Below are 6703 nucleotides of genomic sequence, written 5' to 3'. Positions count from 1 at the left end.
AAACCCATTCAATATTTTATCTTCTGCCCATGTAACTATAGCAAATATTTAGTTACTTGATAGAAAATTTAAAAAAAAATTGTCTTTCTACTCCATTAGTTTTCCATTCAATGCCTCAAATGTCTCTCAATTTAACTGTATGTACTACATTCCCTTCATTGTTGCTCTTTTCCCTGTCTCTTCACAGTTGATATTCCTGTTCCTGACTGTGTCCTTCAGCAATACATAAGTACACTTGCACTTCTCAAAATATATACAGTCTGTTTCACTAGACTCTTACACAAAATGATCATACAGATACACAGTTTAGAGAATTAACATTCAGATTAAAGTGAATATGTAACTCATTTTTTACTTTTTGATCTGGATTAACTCATCTAGGATGGCATTCACAAGAGGAATTCTGATTTATTTTCATTGATATTGGGTTTAAAATACTTGTGCATTATATACTTCCTACCTTGGATTAGTCCGGCATACCACACACAGAACAGAACAAATCAATTAATTGTAGGATATGTGCATGTATGTGTCTAGGTCTTTCCACAGTAACTCATGCTAAATGTTTGAGAAGCAAATCTGTTCAAAGATAGAATGACCTCCCTTTTTTGCATGTTTCTTAAACATACCAAATCACCTCACATTGCACCAATTATTTATACCTCTGGGCTACAGATTAAATTCATTATATCTACCATTAATCTCTCCATAGGGATTAAGAGCTTATTGATAAATAATTTTGTAGTCTTTAGATTAGAATTTTGTCCCAAAACTCATTAAGTATTTATTGTTCTGTAAATTCAAACCTAAGTGGTATTTCAGAAATTTGAGTTTCATGGTCAGACTTCGTCAGCTAAATGCACTCTGTCCATTGTTGGCAAGTTCAAGCTATGCTTCCTGAATATCATGTTTGCTGTGACTACCTAGTTGTACAGTCATGGGGTACGCAAGTGAGTTCTCATATAGTTTTCTCAATACTAAATTGATCTGATCAGAATCTGTGAAGTGACGAATCAATCTCTTTGTGCTGAATGTAGGTTGCCAAACTCCCTCTGGATAATTTTTGAATAGCATCTTGTACTTATGCATATGCTTTTTAGGTGGTTTCTCATTATCTATTAACACTCCACATAGATCTGGAGCATTATATTATTGTAAGTTTCCAAGCCAAGTGATTACCTGTCCTGGATTAGAATCGTCTGTGAGTTTCTAGATCAATGTGTGTAATCCTAAGGGATTCTTCTTGATATATTATCATCTATGGATGGTGTAATATCTACAACGTTTGATACACAGACTTTGATACACCTTCCTTCTGCTGTGTAAAATAAAATTATTTACAGCAATGGGATCCTGTAATATTTAGGCTACTACATGAATCCTTTAGTAAAATATATCTATGCATGTTTATTCATGCCCAAAAAGATCCATGGGGAGACCAACCTGGCTAAAAATGTCAATTGCTACTCAGATGTCCACTATGTATACAGTCTGAGGAAGAGTCAGTTCAGTTCAGGTGTGGAACTGAAGAATACTCAGCCATTTTCCAAACGAAAAAAAAAATCAAGTGACTAAGATAAGGATTGTGGGAATGCTTTCATCTATGTAGAACATTAATTTTAGACTCACATACAAATGTGTGATGTGCAGTATTATCAACACTTTATTTCAGTAGGAATTATATACTTTTGGGTATGGTCTCTCTGGACTATTGTATGATATCAATATAGTTTGCTGTGACAGATTTTCAAGTAAATATGAAATATGAGGACTCCAGCAGAGTAACTCTTGCTCAAGTAATACCCTTCATGTTATTTGTGACCCTCACTGGGAACACTTACTGCTATGTATCAGAGTTGCGATTCAATTTTAAGTCTTTTTTTTGTTCTCATGCTAACTTTTGATGTTTCCTTTCTCCAATAGAATAGTTAGTCAATGAGCCTGTATACCAGACATCAGATGCAATATCAAGCATTGGTTGCAGCTTGCCCCTCTGCTGAATTCACAGCTATAAGGAAGTGTTTCTTATGAGAAGTAATTGATCTCTACAATGTAGATTATTGTGTCTGTGTTTTCTCTGACTTCCTCAGTACTCTTAAGGGTCATATGAGGGAAGAAATCACAATGAGAGTGAGAAGCGATCTTTCTGGATCCCAGGATAGACAAAATACACCAAAGTTTCCTTGCAAGATATAAGAACATAGTGGACAGGGTTTGTATTCAACTTAGTCAATGAAATGCTCTCCCTTTATACCCTGTATATGTACAAATATTTACACAATTGGATTGGCTTGTTAGCTATGCCTACTTACCCAGCCTGCCCAGTTGTCAGGCTGTGAAGAGGAGACTTTGTTCTCAGCAAGGGATCAGGTGGTGGACAAACATCTTACTCTTGCTCACAGTTTCCCTGTTCCTCCAAGTTAAGCAGCTTCTTTCAAATGGATCTCCATTGTCCATATTATCCCTGACTTCAGGTCTGAAGCTATGAGCCCAGTCAACAAGAAAATCTCCATAGCTAAGAAAAAGTAAAATTTTTCATTTTTTAATGCTGAGGTCGAGGGGCAGATATTATGGTGACTTTCTTTATTCTAAGATCTTCTTCAAACAGGGAAGGGGGAAGAGCATTAGAGGAGGGTAAGTTTTGATCTATCTAGGGTTGCTTAACAATAATAGTAATAATAATAATAATAATAATAATAATAATAATAATAATAATAAGTAGTAGTAGTAGTAGTAGTAGTAGTAGTAGTAGTAGTAGTAGTAGTGGTAGTAGTAGTAGTTTAGACTAGGAAGTTTATTCAGCATTTAAGAACACTGCCTGTCTTTCCAAATGTCATGAGTTCAATTCCAAGTGTACTCATCGTGGCATCCAACCATTCATAATGACAGGTGAGTCTGGTGAGTCTGACAGGTACAGTATACTCATAAAAATCAAATAAAATAAATCTTTAAAATAAATAAAAAAACAAAAGTTTACTTATCTAAGTTTAAGTTACTGTGCTTCTGTAGCTGACCAACTTTCTGTGTTCCTCTGAGGACAGAAAATGCATCTCTCTCTATTAAAATCCAGGATGAGAGCTCACACACTGCTTGCCATATCTCGTCTGTTATTCAAACACAGCTTCTGCTTTTCTGAGAAATGAAATAGCTTCCATTACACTCCTATCCTACCTTCAAGTTCTACTTTTGAGAGGCACATCAGAAAAGTGTGTTTGTGCATGAGGACGTTGGAGTTGCAGTTTCTTCTGATGTGAGAATTCTGGGTTTAACACAGAGGGGTCAAGACGATCAAGGAATGACTGGGTGTAATAACTATCTTTTGTTCAAATTCTGCTGATGCCATGGGTCAGTATTCCTGGAAGATTACCCAACTCACAGGTTTTCTTCTTGAGCTCAATAGTCAATTTCTCCTACTTCTTAATCTGCTGAACTTGCTCATTGATGGTGGAAGGTTGGCATGATGCCTTCCCAGCAGACCCTGTAGATAAACACAAGGGAACATGCATATTAATGGCCCAGTCACAGGAGAGACCATTCTGAGTCCCCCAACAAAGCATGAGGAAAGGGGAAATCTACAGACACTTTGAAGCACTGAGAGAGTAAGAAAGCTCTTTTCAAGTTGGACCTATTAGCTACTCTCCTGCCTCCAACGATGATTGCTAGACATATGCAGGTAAGTTCTGTAGTCCATAGTTCTTAGGACAACCAAGCCCTAATCATGTATGTTCAAGAAAAATGAGTCTGAAATCTTGATACATTTCCAGGGGAGTATCCCTCTCTCTCTCTTCTTGTCACAACATGTCAATGACTTGTACAATAATTGTCTGTAGATGAAGTCCTATACTCTACCCTGAGAGTAGAAGATTTATCTGTGTGGCTCCTATTGGATATCTTTCTCATTCAGAGTGAAATTAAGGAACTCATAGCAAACTAACTGCATGCTTGTCAATTTCTGGCTGTCTGCCAAATATTCATCAGATATTCTTGACGCTTGGTCCCTTCTTTAAAAGTCCAGATGTTTCAGACCATAAGTCCTGCTCCTAGAAGGTCTGACCCAAGCACAGCTTCTCCAGGAAGTTCCCCAGTACTGGCTCAGGGCTTACTCTCTCTGCTTTACACCAGATTATTTATTTTGCATATTTATAACAAGAAAGAAGTCCTAATATCATTTTTTCTCTCTCATCTCTCAATGCACTCTGTTTTTCCTGTAAATAACTCGATAATCCTAGAAAACATGTCTGTGTCTAAAACAATAAGCATTAACAAAATACCACAAGGGCAGCTTCTGTTTCCATAACACTAGTGACATCACAAAGAATACCATGGAATTCCAGGCATGCAATAGTGTACCAGAGGAGTGTCCCCTTCAACAGTACATAACTATCCATTAACCAGATATTCTGCAAATCAACAAGCCAAGTTGGCCTTTCCAGTACCTTTGCTGAGACACAAGGGAAGACTTTCCATCACTCTACCTTCTAAAAATGGAGATATGACTGATTAATTGAATTTTTTCCTACCTTCATGTACAGATACTGAAGCCTAAACTTGCAAACAAAGCTCAGAAATTGTTCATCCCGACCTTACTATGCACACTGAAAATGACAATGAAGAAAGGAAGTTGAGAACTTAGGTCAGTATGATTGTCATTTATGCAACGATTCTAAACAGTTAATCACTCTAAGCGGACATCTTCTTTAGCTAAATGATCATTTTACCCAATTTCCTCATCCATTGCTCCTCCTAACTAATTCTGGAGAGTTGGGATTATGCCTTCCTTGTAGAGCTGGTACATAGATAAATACAAGTAAGCAAAGACTTTGGAAAGATCCACAGAAAAGTACAGTTTAGTTGAGGGAGTAAAAAAATTGGAATAATTATGTAAATGCAGGCAAAAACATTGTTCAGAGCCTCAAAAATAACATGTTTAGTCATGGGGTTCTTTATGATGTGAGCAGCAGTTCACAGATCAGGCTACAGGTGCATTGCTTAACATAGGTGCAATTTGAGACCTCAAAAACAGAGGAAGCATGATGAGTCAACCTTGGAATGCAATTAAGAAGTCATGCTGTACTATGGAGAGGTATCCTGCGGAGGAAAGAGACAGACAGAGACAAAGACAGACAGACAGACAGACACAGACACAGACACAGACACACACACACACTCACAAACACACACACACACACACACACAAAAACAAAGCATCAGTCATGGGGACAAGTATGTTGTAGATCAATCATAAGGAGCTTCACCCATAGAATAAAAGTCAAATTCTTCTGTTGGGTGCCACATGTGACAACGTCTATACTCTTGAAAGGGTGTAACTACTACATTTCTGGAAAGCATCTATTAGAAACATACAGACAGGGAATGGTAAAGTAGGGTAGAGTCTAGGTATTATTAAACTATACATGTTTATTAAAGCCCCATGTAACCTTTGTCATGATGCTGGCAGTCTCAGCAAAGAGAAGCCTGACATGCATTTCTTGAATATCTAAAAATTTTCTTTTTATACATGTGTATTGGACTCTATGCTTGTTGGGGGTTGTTGAATATTCTGCATCTTCACAGTTGTTCTTTTCTAGTAGATTTGGATGTCAACTCTATTTCTAATTGTGGTTCTCCAGAGGACTCCAAGTTCAGATTACCCTGGGGTTTATGAGATAAGGAAGGGCATAAACTGTCAAGAAATACATTAACATTAGTAAAGACTGTTGTAGGATAGAGGAAAAAATTATGACAGAGAGGAAGAGAGAGAGAGACACACAGAGAGAATGAAAGAATATGCCTTATGTACATGAAGCCAGAAAAGAATTTGTGAATCTAGAAGACAAGGTATGATAGACTGCCTGTAAATCCCAGTAACTAAGAAAGGACCTTGGATCCAGTTTTGATATTGAGGCTTCATACAGCTTGGCCTTTGCCAATGTGAGACACACGATTTCAATGAGCAAATCCATAACCTGGAAAATGTAGTTATGGTGGTCCAGAAAAAAAAAACAACACAGAATTGTCCCCTCTGTCTGCTTCTCATTACTCTGGTCTCCCGTGTCACAGGAGGCTTAATGGTCTTCCACATACCCTCAGATGCTGCTCACAAGGAAGAGCAAATTTCTTCAACAGTACTTCATCTGAGCCTACCCTTTACTTGTGGATGGTACTCAGGAAGTGAACTGATAAGTTATACTTTTCCTAGCTGGGTGTTACAGTTCAGACTTGAGCATCCCACTCTGTGATTTTTCAACAGTTACATGTATCCATTGGGATGGCAGTGTCACAATGACTGCAACTGTCTTGTCACGCCTTTCACATGCTTCATGTGACCGAGTTGAAAGTCTGTCTTAGCTTATTTACAGATCCACGGGATGCAGCTTGGCTTCAAAGGCCACAAGTCTGACCACAGAAAACAAGAAAACAATGTCACAGTTCACAGTTATAATGTAGACATGTCGGGGTATTTCCTCCAAATTTTGTTTAAAAGCGGATTTTTTTTCTTTATTATCTTGAGCATTTCTTATTTACATTTCAATTGTTATTCCCTTTCCCGGTTTCCTGGCCAACATTCCCCTATCCCTGCTTTTTTACCCCTAAACCCCTTTGTATATGGGTGTTCCCATCCCTATCCTCCCCCCATTACCGCCCTCCCCCCAACAATCACGTTCACTGGGGGTTCAGTGTTAGCAGGAACAAGGGTTTGCCT

General features: G+C 37.9%; 1 long non-coding RNA gene across 2 annotated transcripts in view; it reads right to left on the bottom strand.

The window, feature by feature from the left end:
* Positions 1 to 2742: 2742 nt before the first annotated feature.
* Positions 2743 to 6703, bottom strand: part of LOC134484758 (uncharacterized) — an 85978-nt gene continuing 82017 nt past the window's right edge. Inside the window, exons 1-3 of one of the 2 annotated variants that reach the window (XR_010062510.1) lie at positions 3936 to 4386; positions 3377 to 3478; positions 2743 to 3132 (exon numbers count right to left, since the gene is read on the bottom strand). This is a non-coding gene — a long non-coding RNA (uncharacterized LOC134484758). Of the gene's footprint in view, positions 3133 to 3376; positions 3479 to 3935; positions 4387 to 6703 lie in introns of those variants that run through there. The other variant, XR_010062511.1, reaches the window with a different exon arrangement.

This window comes from Rattus norvegicus, assembly GCF_036323735.1.
Source record: "Rattus norvegicus strain BN/NHsdMcwi chromosome Y unlocalized genomic scaffold, GRCr8 chrY_unlocalized_5, whole genome shotgun sequence".
Lineage (NCBI taxonomy): Eukaryota > Metazoa > Chordata > Mammalia > Rodentia > Muridae > Rattus > Rattus norvegicus.
This window is presented reverse-complemented; position numbering and strand designations above follow the sequence as displayed.